The sequence below is a fragment of the Silene latifolia genome, chromosome 8 (genome assembly GCF_048544455.1).
Source record: "Silene latifolia isolate original U9 population chromosome 8, ASM4854445v1, whole genome shotgun sequence".
In the NCBI taxonomy this organism is placed as follows: Eukaryota; Viridiplantae; Streptophyta; class Magnoliopsida; order Caryophyllales; family Caryophyllaceae; genus Silene; species Silene latifolia.
In genome coordinates, this window is record NC_133533.1 from 101,241,232 (window position 1) to 101,254,656 (window position 13,425).

The 13,425-nt window shown below is 36.1% G+C and overlaps 1 protein-coding gene across 1 annotated transcript in view; it reads right to left on the reverse strand.

Moving 5' to 3' along the window:
• LOC141597139 (RING-box protein 1a-like) overlaps positions 1-11,400 on the reverse strand; it is a 35,976-nt gene extending 24,576 nt beyond the window's left edge. The window contains exon 1 of the mRNA XM_074417492.1: positions 9,822-11,400. The gene's annotated coding sequence lies outside the window, so the exon portion shown is untranslated. The remainder of the gene's footprint in view (positions 1-9,821) is intronic.
• Between the last annotated feature and the right edge of the window lie 2,025 nt (positions 11,401-13,425).

Consider the following 13,425-nt stretch of genomic DNA (forward strand, 5'->3'; position numbering starts at 1 on the left):
TTAATTATATCAACAACTTTATGATAGAATTTTATTAGTTGTCTACAATTTTATGATAGAATTTTGTTAGTTTAGTATTATCTTCAAATATATTTTTATTTATAATTATTTTAGGTAGTTTCAAAAGGTTGGAGTCTCTCACGTTGCTCGAAAAAAGCTTCCTTTATTAATATAGATAGATTTATATGGAAAAATTGATAAGAATAATCCCACCTTTTCCCTATCTTCCGAAAATGATCTCACCTTTAATTAATCTCAAAATGATCCCAACTTTATACCCTCTCTTCTCTAAATGAACTATGTGACTGGTAACTTGGTTAACCAGTTTTTTCTCCCGTTTAGTCCTTTACATGCTCCTCTAACATTTCTCACTTACCACTTACCAGCCATCACTATTTTTATTTCTTGATTCTAACCCTTCCTCACCATTCCTGACCTCTTAGGGGGCGTTTGGTTAGAGAAAGGGCAAGGGAAAGAAAATTAGAAAGGGTAAGAGGGGGAAAGGTAAGGGATTACCTAAAACTTAACTAGTTGTTTGGTTACATCAAGAAAATAAAGTGTGGTGGGTTATGGTTTGTTTTGGTGTGCGGGTGGTGGTTGTGGTGGGTGGTTGTGGTGGTGGTGACGTGGTGGTGGTGGTGACAGTAGGTTGGCTGTGGTGGTGGTGGTGATGGTGGTAGCGTCGTCATGGTGGTTATGGCGGTGGTGTTGTGGTGGTGGTTTATGTGGGTTGGCTGTGGTGGTGATGGTGGTGGTGGCGTTATGGTGGTTGTGGCGGCGGTGTTGTGGTGGTGGTTTATGTGGGAAGGTTTTGGTGGTGGTGGTTTATGTGGGGTGGCGTTGGTGGTGGTGGTGGCGTCATAGTAGTTGTGGCGGTGGTGGTTTATGTTGGGTGACCCTGGTGGCGTTGGTGGTGGTGGTGATGGCGTCTTGATGGTGACTGGAGTGGTGGGAGTTGCAAGTGTGGTGGTAGGTAAATAAGGTGGTTGAAGGGTAACAAGGGTAATGAAATCTCATACCTTGGGGGGATGGGGGGTAAGGAATTAGATGGATTGAGGGGTAAGGAAGGGAGTTTCATTCTCTTTGTTTGTGTCAAACAAACACCAACAAAGGAAATCAATAACTTTGTTTCTCTTTCCCTTTCTTATAAACCTCCTACCAAACGCCCCCTTAGTTCTTACCATATCCCTCTTTACTCCGTTCTCCGTCCACCACCACCACCACCACCACCACCACCACCACCACCGTCATTCCTCCCTTTTCACCTCTTATTTCCTCTTTGTCTTATCTATCTTTCGAGTATAAAATTGAAAGTGCATAAAAAATAATAATTTTTTGAGTTTTTTTATGGAAGAGGATAGTAACAATTAGAAGATAAGATCATCAAATTTAAGAGGGAGCAATGAAATGGAATATTATCATTCATTTCCGAGTAATAACCCGTCATTGTTGTTGAAAAATCGTTGCTGAAGGATTGCAACGGAGAAAGACAATTTGGTTTGAGAGGTGGCGGAGTTGAAGAAGGAATTGTCGGGGAAAAGAGGGTTTGGAACACAATCGGAGCATTACTCTAAATAACGGATCCGAAATCGGGTTCTTGAACCAGTGTCTCCTACCCGTTTTCTTATCTCGTTTTTGAAGCTATTACACATGACTGATGCTTTAATTTTTCTAGTTTTTTTCAAAATTATTATTAGAGATTAAAAGGCTTGTCTGAGCAGTTAGCACTCATCAACATTATGTGAGACAAAAAGGGAGAATTAAAACAAATTAGAAGAAAGATACTACCATTTTCAAGAAATGACGGGCACATGGTTTTGATATGAGTAATGAACAATCAGCAGAGCGTTAGTGGAGAAGTGCGCATCACATAGAAAGAAATTAGGTTGAGCGTGAATTTTACGGAACCGAGTTAAAACTTGAGCGAGATTCTTAATTTTCCTAAATCGGTACCGACCCGATTTTGTGACAGAAAAAAGGGGCTAAGGTACCCGAACCAGAAAAATATCGGGTTTTTGAAACAGGGGTTTTGGTTTGGGTTCGGTTTACAAATTCGATATGGTTATTTTTGCTTAGCTTTAACTACCGTACGCTATACTCTACAAGGTTAAATGGTGTTAAACTGATGATGGAGGTCTGAAAAATGGCGGGTCTGTTGTAGGGTAGGATGATTAGGTGTGGTGGTGGTGGTGGTGGGGGTGGGGGTGGGGGGGGGGGGGGTAAAATTATAATGTGACTTGATATTGTAGGTAATATTTTTAGACAGCTCATTTTCGGAAGAAGAGGTATAAATGTGAGATTATTTTGAGATTAAGAAAAGGTGAGACTATTTTAGGAAGACAAGGAAAAGGTAGGATTATTCTTGTCAATTTTTCCTATTTATATTTACTATAATAAAATATAATATTACTCCATATCTTAACAATATTTACCTAGATCTTTTAAAATATCCGCCATAACAAATATTGCCATCATAAAGCAAGACCAGCATCGACGCTCCATCGTACAATGAACCGGACCACCACTATTGCTTGTTTGTTCGGTGAACACGCCCAACACCGTCGTTCGTTCGTGTGTGCACAACCATCACTCGTTCGTGTGTGCTACACGAACACAACCATAGCCATGTCGTAAACCTTTCATCATGAGGAGGCCATGGCGGCGACGTGAACTTCGCACGAACCCTTCCACCTCAGTATTGGATTGGTGCATTTCTTTGCCAATAAAATGAGAATTCAAACGCCATTTCTATACTAATTGCATTCTGCGTTTTGGAATATTACACAAATTAGAGTAAATTATCAATTACACCCACGTCAAATGCACATTTTTACATTTACTCCCACGTTAATTTTTTTTTGTAATTTACACCCAAGTTAATAGCTCAGGTTAGAAATTGCACCCCAACCCATTTTCAGGCGAAAAACTATGTGAAATGACAAAATTGCCCCCGCGTGTTTCTAACTCTGAATAACCTGTGACTCTTCATTTTACTTCCCCCATTTCAGTTTTTACCCTGATTTCATCCCAATTTTTCCCCAAAATCTTCCCCTTCAAATTCCCCCAATTTTTCGCATAAATCCCAATTAAACCTTAATTATTGATATATTGATCATCCGTCACCATCAATCACCAGCAATTCTAGTTTGTATTTCTGGATTTGAGTTTGTATTTCTGGGTTTATAGTGTTTAGGGGTTTACATTAATGAATGAAGCGTGCAAGATGGCTATGAAAGGGAACATGGGTAACTATGTTGAACCTTATTGGAGTAAGAAAACACCGAGACAAGCGTACTTCATGGATCCGTCCTTCAATTATGCAGACAAGGATGTTGATACCAGGAAAATAAAAAATGGGTAAGGAAGTTCCAAATTAGGGAAAATATGAGAGAGAAGATGAAGAAGGGAAGGGAATGAATGAGATGTTAAACATCAAACAAGCACAAGCTAAGATTAATAAAGAAAGGCAGAAGGGCAAAATCGTCCTAAAAAATATGTTTTAACCCAGAAAATTTGAAATTTGACGGAAATGTGGTCGAATTCCGATATTGGGTACAATTTATAAACTGAGCTATTAACTTGGGTGTAATTTATTAAAAAAATTTGACGTGGGAGTAAATGTAAAAAAGTGCATTTGACGTGGGTGTAATTGATAATGTACTCCAAAAAATAATACGTACACCAATTTTTCAGAAAAAGGAGAGTGGGCAATAGCAATTAGAAAAAGGTGCGTGGGCAGTTGATTTATTCTAAAAATGTTGTTAGATATGCAAATTTGTTATTAGTGTTGTATGGTTAGAAGGTGGAGAAGATGAAGGCCAGAACTGGGTTTCAGAAATGAAGAAATGAAAAGTATGGCAGGAGGGGGAAATTTTTGAAGAAAAGGGTAATTTGGTCCTTTATTCAGGCAATATTAGTAAATTACGGACAACAAAAGAAAAAACAAAAAAAATAGGAAAAATTGACGAGAATAATCCCACCTTTACAACATCTTCCGAAAATAATCCCACCTTTCAATAATCCGAAAATAATCCCAACTTTTAACCTCATCTTCTCTAAATACCCTCTTTTACCTGTTACCTGATTAAAAGGTTTCAAATGTCTTACTTATATTTTTATTTTATTTATCTCTTCATCTCCCACACTAAACCCATAAACTATTCTAGACAAAATTGAAACTTCCAAGAGATGAACGATGAAAACATTCACAACTAAAACCCCCATTTCATAGGGCACCATCAAAGGAATCCAAAATTCCAATAAAAAAAAGCAATCACCATACTCTTCCATTATTAACATAATCGAAAAGTTTTGATCAATTAAAATCCCAATTCACCATACCTTTTCCATTGTTAAGAAGTTGTACTTGTCGTCATTGAAGACTACTCTTCATCTTATTGTCTGCTCTTTCAATTAAAACGACTCTGATCTCCAGGTTAAATCCTAAAACTCAATTTATTACTTTTAATTGCGAAATTTTCATTATAGATTCAGCAAACCCTAGAATTTTCGTTTTGTAGATTATAAGTTCAAATAAGAGAAAATAGGCAATTACGGAGTATTTAGTAAAGATTAATGTTGATTGTTATGTATTTAAGTTAATTGCACGTTTTCTGTTTGATTATTGATGTTTTTAACGCCTATCTTTGGTCTGAATAATTGCACATATCATTACAAAAAAAAACATGGTTCTTGCGACAGACGATCTTCAACTGAAAATATATCAGTCGTTATTTTAAACTTTGCAACCGATTTGAAAATTTTCGACGACACTTTTGTCGCTAGTCAGCGCGAGATAAAAATTTAGACACGCGGGTTTTTTACGACCTCTGAAAAAGAATAGCGGCGTATTAAATTGGTCTCTAAGTTACCGGTTTCTTATGATATATATTTCCTATATCGTCTGAATTAGTGTACTTGTGCCATCGACAATTTTCTTTACTTTTAAATTCTTCATAAAACACATCCTAGCTGCACTTAGATTTGGCAATCTAAACTCGTAACAATATTGTCAATTGTGAATAGACTAGTGAACAGAGTTGGTAGTGATTAGTAATCAAGTGGCCTTATAATTTTTACTTCATGCTTTTTTACTACTGATTATTGTTGTTATTGAAGGTTACTCATGACGTTGGTTACGTTAAGATTTTGGCATGGTGGATTGTTTAAGAAGGTGGGAAACAAAACATATTATGTTGGAGGGAAGATTAAGAATTTTGAAGAGGATTCGGATGAACTTTGTTGGTTTTGGTTGAAGGAGTTAGCGCTGAAGTGTGATTTATACAGTAAGATTAAGTGCATATACTACTTGTTGCCTGGAAAAAGTTTAGATGAGGGTTTAAGAAAAGTGTACCATGACAAAGAGGTACTTGAAATGATTGATATTGTTGCCAAGAGTAAGGTCATTGATGTGTATGTTGAACATGGTGTGGATGAACAAGTCATTCTTGAAGACCCACAAACAAAAAACACCCCAACCAAGAATATCCCTTCACAAAAAAAAGGTCTAAAAAAGCTTACTCCTAAGAGAGCTCAATCCCAAAAGCTGACCATTGAGGAATACCATGTGACAACTAATAGAAACACTAACCCCATGCAAACAGAGCGGACATTACACTCACTCACAACAAAAGAACCTCTTCAAACATCTTCCCACACAAAAAAAGTGATAGAAGTACCTGAAGAGTATGATTGGGAAGATCCTAGACCAGAGAGTCCTCTAAAATGGAATGACATATTATGTGAATATGATTACTCTGATGATGATGAGGAAGAATATGTTCCTTTGGATGGTGATGGTGTTACAGATGATGAAGATGAGAGGGATACTAATGATGTGGGTGTAGATAATGTGGGGACTGATGACATAGATGTATATGGTGAAGGGTTATTTGATGAAGTCTTAGAAGATGAAGGTGAGGGGTTGAATGATGGTGATGTCAAAACTAGTGATGATGAGTTCGTGGAAGCAAGGAATAAAGTTAGAGGATGTAATAGAAAACTCTTTGACCTTGTAAAAGAACTACAAGAAGAGGCTGCTGAGTGTAGACTGTATCCTTTCGCACAAGAAAAAAATAAATCTGTTAGTGAAGGAGAAAGTATAGCACATGAACTAGATGAGGATGAAGACTCGACTGAAGATACACCTACCGATGGTGAAGATGATGGTGAAGGTAAGAAGGAAAGGAGAGGGGTTTTGGTAAGTGAAGACACTGATTTCACTTTGTTTAAGTAGAAGGCAGGGCAAAGATTTGCAACAAGGGAGGATTTTAGGAAGGCAGTGGCTAAGTATGCAATTCACCAAGGTAGAAACTTGAAATTTGATGTTAGTGATGAGAAGAGACAACAAAGATTAGGTGTGGAGTGTGTTAAAAGGTGTCCATTTAAGTTGTATGGATCATGGGATTCGAGGAGAGCTACTTTTGTTGTTAAAAAGGTTGTTAGTGAGCATAAATGTAACAGAACCATGAATAAGAATCGACAACTGAAGTCTACGTGGCTTGCTACGCAGTTCTTAGAAGTTTTTAAAGCTAGGTCACACTGGCCAGCTAAAGAGATCATTGATACAGTTAGGAGGGCATATAAGGTAGTCATTTTGAGAGATTTTGCATACAAGGTGAAATATTGGGCACATAAAATGTTACATGGGTCTATGCAAGACCACTACTTTAAAGTTAGCAGGTATCTGAAAGCGTTGAAAAAATCTAGTCCCGGAACCCACTTGGTGTTAGTCAATGACCCTAAGTCTACAACAACACCAGTTTTCCAGAGGTTATATGCATGCTTTGAAGGGCTGCAAAAGGGTGGAAGGAAGGATGTAGGAAGATCATATGTGTGGACGCATGTTTTCTAAAAACGTTTCTTGGTGGTCAACTGATGGTTGCTGTTGGTAGAGATGGAAATGATCAAATGTATCCAATAGCTTGGGCTATTGTTGAAGGTGAGAATAATCTTAGTTGGGAGTGGTTCCTTACTCAATTGCAAATAAGCTTGGAGTTGGGTCAAGGTGAACACATGGCTATCGTCTCTGATGAGCATCAGGTAATAATCAAGTTCTTTTCTTTTTTAAGTGTTATGTATACGACATGAAATTTACTAGTTCGTATATGCACCAATCTCTCTTTCTTACTATGGTTTTTATTTTTTTTCTCTTTTTAAGGCCATCATTCATGCAGTAGCTTCAGTTCTGCCATTAGCTGAACATAGACAATGTGCTAGACATATTTTTGCTTTGTAGAACAAGACTTACAAGGGTGATGACATGAAAATGAAATTTTGGAAAATAGCCAAAGCATATAATGAGGCCGACTACCTTGATGCTTTAAATGAGCTTGAAGAAGCTGATGCTAATGCTGCTTTAGGATTTAAGAGTTATAATCCGAAGTTATTCTGTAGGGCTTTTATGAGTACTTCCATGAAATCAAACACCATTACTAGTAATCTAGCCGAGACATTTAATGGGTGGATCATTAATGCTAGAACCAAACATTTGATATATATGCTTGAGGATATAAGAGTTTCATTAATGCAGAGGTTGGTAAAGAAACGGCAGGAAATGGAGAAGTCAAACTCACAAATTTGTTCTAGGATTAAAGCCAAGTTAGAAAAGGAGAAACTTGAAGCGGCAAATTGTGAGGCGTTTCCTTCAGATGACTATTTGTTTCAAGTCACTCATTCTTTGGATAGTCTTAATGTTAACTTAGAAGCAAAAACTTGCACATGTAGAAGGTGGGACATGTGCGGGTTTCCTTGTTGTCATGCAATAGCTGCCATATTTTTTTGTCATAGAGAAGCGGAAGAGTTTGTGGAAGATTGCTATAAAAGAGATGTGTACTTGAAAGCGTATGCAGGTTCTATTCCACCTTGTGAGGGAGAGCGACATTGGCCTAGGATTGAATGTCCATTAGAACCCCCTTCCAACAAAATTGGACCAGGAAGGCCAAGGAAGAATAGGATCAAGGGGCCACATGAATGTCCTAAAAAGCCTGGCAAGTTAACTCGACATGGGATTGAAATGACATGTTCTATATGTCAAACCAAGGGTCATAATAAAAGAAGATGTCCAAATAGGTCCATGAATGTCGAGTTAAGACTTCCAACCAAAAAACATAGAGGTGATGGGGCTAGTCAAGCTGCTACAAATGTTGAAGGTCAGATACATAAGACTGCCACAGCTCAGCCAACTATGTTAGGCAGAGGAGGAAGAGTAATTAGAGGAGGATTGGGCAGTAGAGGTGGAGGAGGTGGTAGTAGAGGGACTAGTAGTGGACGTGGTGGGGGTAGAAGGGGTGGTCGACAAGGTAGGGGGAGACTTCCAGTCGGGTTTGGAGTATTTATATGCAATGATGGTGCCACAATGATAAACGTAAGTTGTCAAATTCTCTAATTCATACTTCTATTTATATGTTTAACGATAAATGAAAGACGTCCTGTTCATAATTTTGGGATTGTTTCTTTATTTCAGGATTTAGGTTCATCACGAGGGCCTATGATGGTCAATACTTGCTTGATCAATGATAATCAAGGTCCGCTATCAAGTCAAGCTTCATCATCTATCAACAAGTAGATTAGTTGGACGAATTATGTACCACTTCTGCTTCACTATGGAGATGAAAATTTTTAACTAAATTCTTGTTTTACTCCATTATGGAGTCGTATTAGGTAAAACTAGCATTTTGAAAGCTTCACAGGAGAAAATACTCACAAAGTGTTGATCTCACACATGAATTAATGCAAAAGGGGGAATTTTAGGTACCAACCAGTGGAACTAGTTACTGGAGTACGTCTTTTGTTCAGCCCCTTGGTGTGCATTATGTCATTACATGTTATTGTACGTACAATTATATTAATTTTTGGTTATTTTAATATTTTATCGTCACTACCGTATATTCCTTGTTCATAAATTACTTATATCGGTACGTAAGACAATGAACAGGTTAAGTTACAGATTTTTTTGTCGATTTGGAGTATTTGTTTATCATGAAGGAGAGAGAAATGATATTGAAGTAAAGCAACTGAAACAACAATTTGTAGATACTTACATTACCCACTATAGCAAGTCATTTTTTCGGAGGGATTGTTTAAAAAAGATGGGGTTAAAAGTTGGGATTATTTTCGGATTATTGAAAGGTGGGATTATTCTTGGAAGATGTCATAAAGGTGGGATTATTCCCGTCAATTCTTCCAAAAAAATATCACAACGTTACAAATTTAAAAAATAATAATAATTTTTACCAAATGTTAAAAAATATTGAAAATAACTTTTGAAAAATTACAAATTTTAAATTTGAGTGTTAAAATTTGGCTCCCAAAATATAACAAAATTGAAAGTTGAAAAAGATTCTATCTCATACCCACAACATTGCCACGTGTCGTGCCGTTACTCGCGGTGTATAGAAGATTCTATACACCGAGTGTAACCGTAGCTTTTTCGCTTAACTTAAGGTGTTTTCATTTTTTACCTTCACTATTTCATTCGTCAACTTTCATTTTTGGTCTTCAAATAAAACCTTGTAGGAAGAATTGTTTTTAGCTCATTTTTAGAGCTTCATTATAGCAAGACCAAAAGAGCTTCATTATAACTACCCAGTAAATGTAAAAATTCAAAAAAATTCTTTAATTCAGTACTTCCATTATTTATTATCTTTTCATTTGTATTTGTAAATTGTTTGCGAAAATGATTCATAAGACATTTTTACCCCTCTTCATCATCTCCCATCTACATATTTAACAGTAATGTGGTAAAAATAATATGAAACGGTGCTAAAAGAGGAAAAAACAGAAAACAGAAAATTAATTAAAAAATGCCAAAAAAGAAACACAAAGTCTTGTTTAAGACTGGAATTATCCGATTTCAGTTTAAAACGGGTCAAATAGCATAGATTAAGAAAATCAAAGGCCCAAATATTAGCAAAAGACGTTATATCTATACAAGTGAGATGTTATTTGACTCGTTTTAATCTTAGCATGGATACAGATATATCCGTTTTAAGAGAGACTAATTGAAAAGGAGAAGTGAGACAATTAATACAAATAGAGGAAGTAATCTACATGAGATACATGACAAATTATTTTAGTGGCATCATGGCATGTTTATGTCAACCTCTTGTGTAGGATTACATTAAAATGCGGTGCATAAAAAGCAACCACAACTGAAATTCGTATCAAATATTTAAATACATGGAGTATATCTAATCTACACAAGTTCATATATTAAATATATATACTCTATATCTGCAATGTAGAGTCCAAATAATTTCTAAATATAAGTTGACCTTCAATATTAACAAAAACTCTTAAATTAACCCTTTCTTTGTTTAGGACCTCTGCTCCTTGCCCGAGCATCAAGCTAGTCATTATTCTATTCCTGAAGCTTAATATATTTTTGAGTTTTGACGGCTTAAAGGTTGGGCATGATCTATGCAAACATCATTTCTCTCTGGACTGATTTTGTTCCTTACTTAAAAATAAGCAAAAACATTAGGCTAAAACAGTCACATAGATGGTCTAAACTACTCTTTCTGGTACTCCATAAATGAAATCTTAGCATAATTTCTAAATAACTTATCTTCCAAACTAAGTACACTACTAAACAAAACTACATACTCCATTAGAATACTGAACCAAAAATGATAGGAACAAACAATTCAAGGATTTGCATTATCTACTTATGAGGGAATCTATAATCATTTACTCATCCACATGGACAAATAGCCTATAATAGTAATAATTCCTCAAGCATTCACCTTTGAGAATTAATCAATGAAAATCCAAATTTAACAGGGCCACAAACCACTATCCTCTTTTTTGGACCAATTATCAAAGTAAATAACTGTTCAACCAAGGAAATATATCAGCACATTTGAAAACAGAAATAAAAACCAATAGGCTAAATGAAAGCTGTGACATTACATTCAGAAGGTTTAATGATATGCTCATGGTTCGACCTGTGTAATCAGAAGAGTTATTTCATCTTTACTACTTCTTAGGCTTCATTGAAAGGCGCTCTCTACATTATGCTAAATGAAAATAGGTGTTAATAACAATTGAAGACTATATTACACTCTAATGGTGGACTAAATAGAATTCATAGATGTAAAATTGGAGGAAATAAAAAGTTAAAGGGTGGAGGCTTACCTTATGATGATGATAGATTATTTAGCTTATGAAGGAATTGTGAGTATGTGAACTACTCATATTGATCACTCGTTTTATAATTTGTACGGTTTTAGTTAAATGGTAATGATGATGGTTGGACTGCTTCCGGTTATAATAATATGGAGTAGATACTTGCTTGCATTTCGGTAAATTAATGGTGGAGGAAGAGATGAAGAGATTGCAGATTTGTAGTTATGGAAGAGAGTAAAGTTTGGGTTGATGTAACTTTGAAAACAACAGGTCGGAACATAGCAATGATAAAATGACCTCCTTAATCAATGAATCAGAAGGAGCAATCGGGCCACCAAGGAGAGAGACCAAATAGTGAAATAGGCGTAAATCAATTATAGACATAAGAATTATTCGTCTACTTTGTAAACATAGAACTTACAATGAATAAAATACATGGGAAGACTATCGGCTTCTCGGGGAAGCTAAACATCAAATTACATATTCAGTAGGACACGGTCAACGCAACCAAGCATTTCAACAACTTACTAAAAAATTCACCTAAATTGCATCGTCAATTTATGGTGCGTACACGATAATAAGAAAGGGGAATCAAGAATGTGTAATTTAAACTCAAAGCACGGAATGAGCGAGTGTAAAAAAGACACACCCAATAGTTACATTGAATGTTCTGGACAACTCTTGGAGGGCGTCGGAGCCGCCGCTGGCTTCGTAACAGATCTACATACCAACCAAACCACATAATAAGTAGGAAGCACGATGAAATAGTGAGAAGGAAATCAAATTATAACACACAAAAAGGATAAAATTATATACTGCATAACTTATTGGACATTACTTTGCAATTTATAAGCAACAACTAATCACATCATATATCATAATTAAAAAAAAAAAAAAAGTTGAAAACCTTAACCTTATGATTAAGATGACGGTAGTGGCGATCGTGCAGTTTTACTACAAAATCAGTTAATAAGTAAATTGTTTTTTTCAAATTTATGATCAAGAAGGTGAATGCTTGTTGGTTGTGTTAATATACATGAGCATCCATTTGCACTAGAATTCGGATAGTCAGCCAACGACGATTGTGCTTATTGTGGCGGTTATGATTGACGTTCAAGTTGAAAGAGGTTGGACTATATGAGTAATGAAGAGGAGGAGGTGTTAATTCTCAGCCCAGATCCTCTGTCCCATTATCGTGTCCCATTAATGTAAAATCTGGTCGATTTCAAGGATTAGAATAGTACGTTGGACTGTTCGTTTAATGTTGTAAAATACGCAGCGGAAAATTAAACTGTCTATTTGATTTTTATATGGTTTTGAACGAAAATTAAAAAGATATGACGTGATCACTCTCTCCTCCCTCGCAAGGAACTTGATTGCAACACACGACTGGGTTTTGTGACTCTCACCTCGCAAGGATCAACTCACACTCTATCTCTCCCTTGCAAGAAAGAAATAAAACACTCAAAGCTCGCAAGCAATAAGCAACAAGAAAACTTGTATTAATTCTCAAACTCAATGTGTTGTAAAACTGAATACAAAAGACACTTATTTATACTAGATAGAAACCGACCTCCCTTCCCTTGACTTCCCTAAATCGTCCTAAACTGATTAAGGAAACCGACTCCTAATATGGCAAATTTCCTTATTACAATCTTTCTAAGATTAGGAAAGAACTAGAATTAGGAAAGTTTTCCTAAAGATTTTAGGAAAGTGTTACTACAACTCGAATTTAAACCTTTATAGTACTATTCCTAAATTCTAAACATACTAGGATATGACTCCTTAAGCAAGAAGTCACGACATCACTACCTTGGATGCCAAGTAATCATCTGAACTTGTCTGAATAATACTGGAACATTTTGAACAGTCCCGACGAGTGTTCAATAATCTTCATTTTGACAGATTTGATTCCAATACTTCGCTACTACCCATTGCTCCTGCATCATTCTCCATTTCTTACAAAAAAATTGTCCTCAAATTTTGAAGATATGTGAAACCACCTAGATCAAAAACAAACCATACGAATTTAATCATGATAATAATTACTGATGCGTGTATTTTATATAAGATTTTTACCTCATTTTTACACGCATTTCTGTACTATTTTACGTGGCATTTAGCCACAAATACCCCCGAATAGTCTAATTTGGTTTGTCTTGTGTAAATTGCAGGTATAGACCGAATAGAAGATAAATCGAGCCCAAACTCGTACCATTTGCATACATTTATGGAGAACAAGGAATCGGAGCTTGGAATCTATCACTTTGAAGACGCGTGAGCTGATTTCGGAAGGTG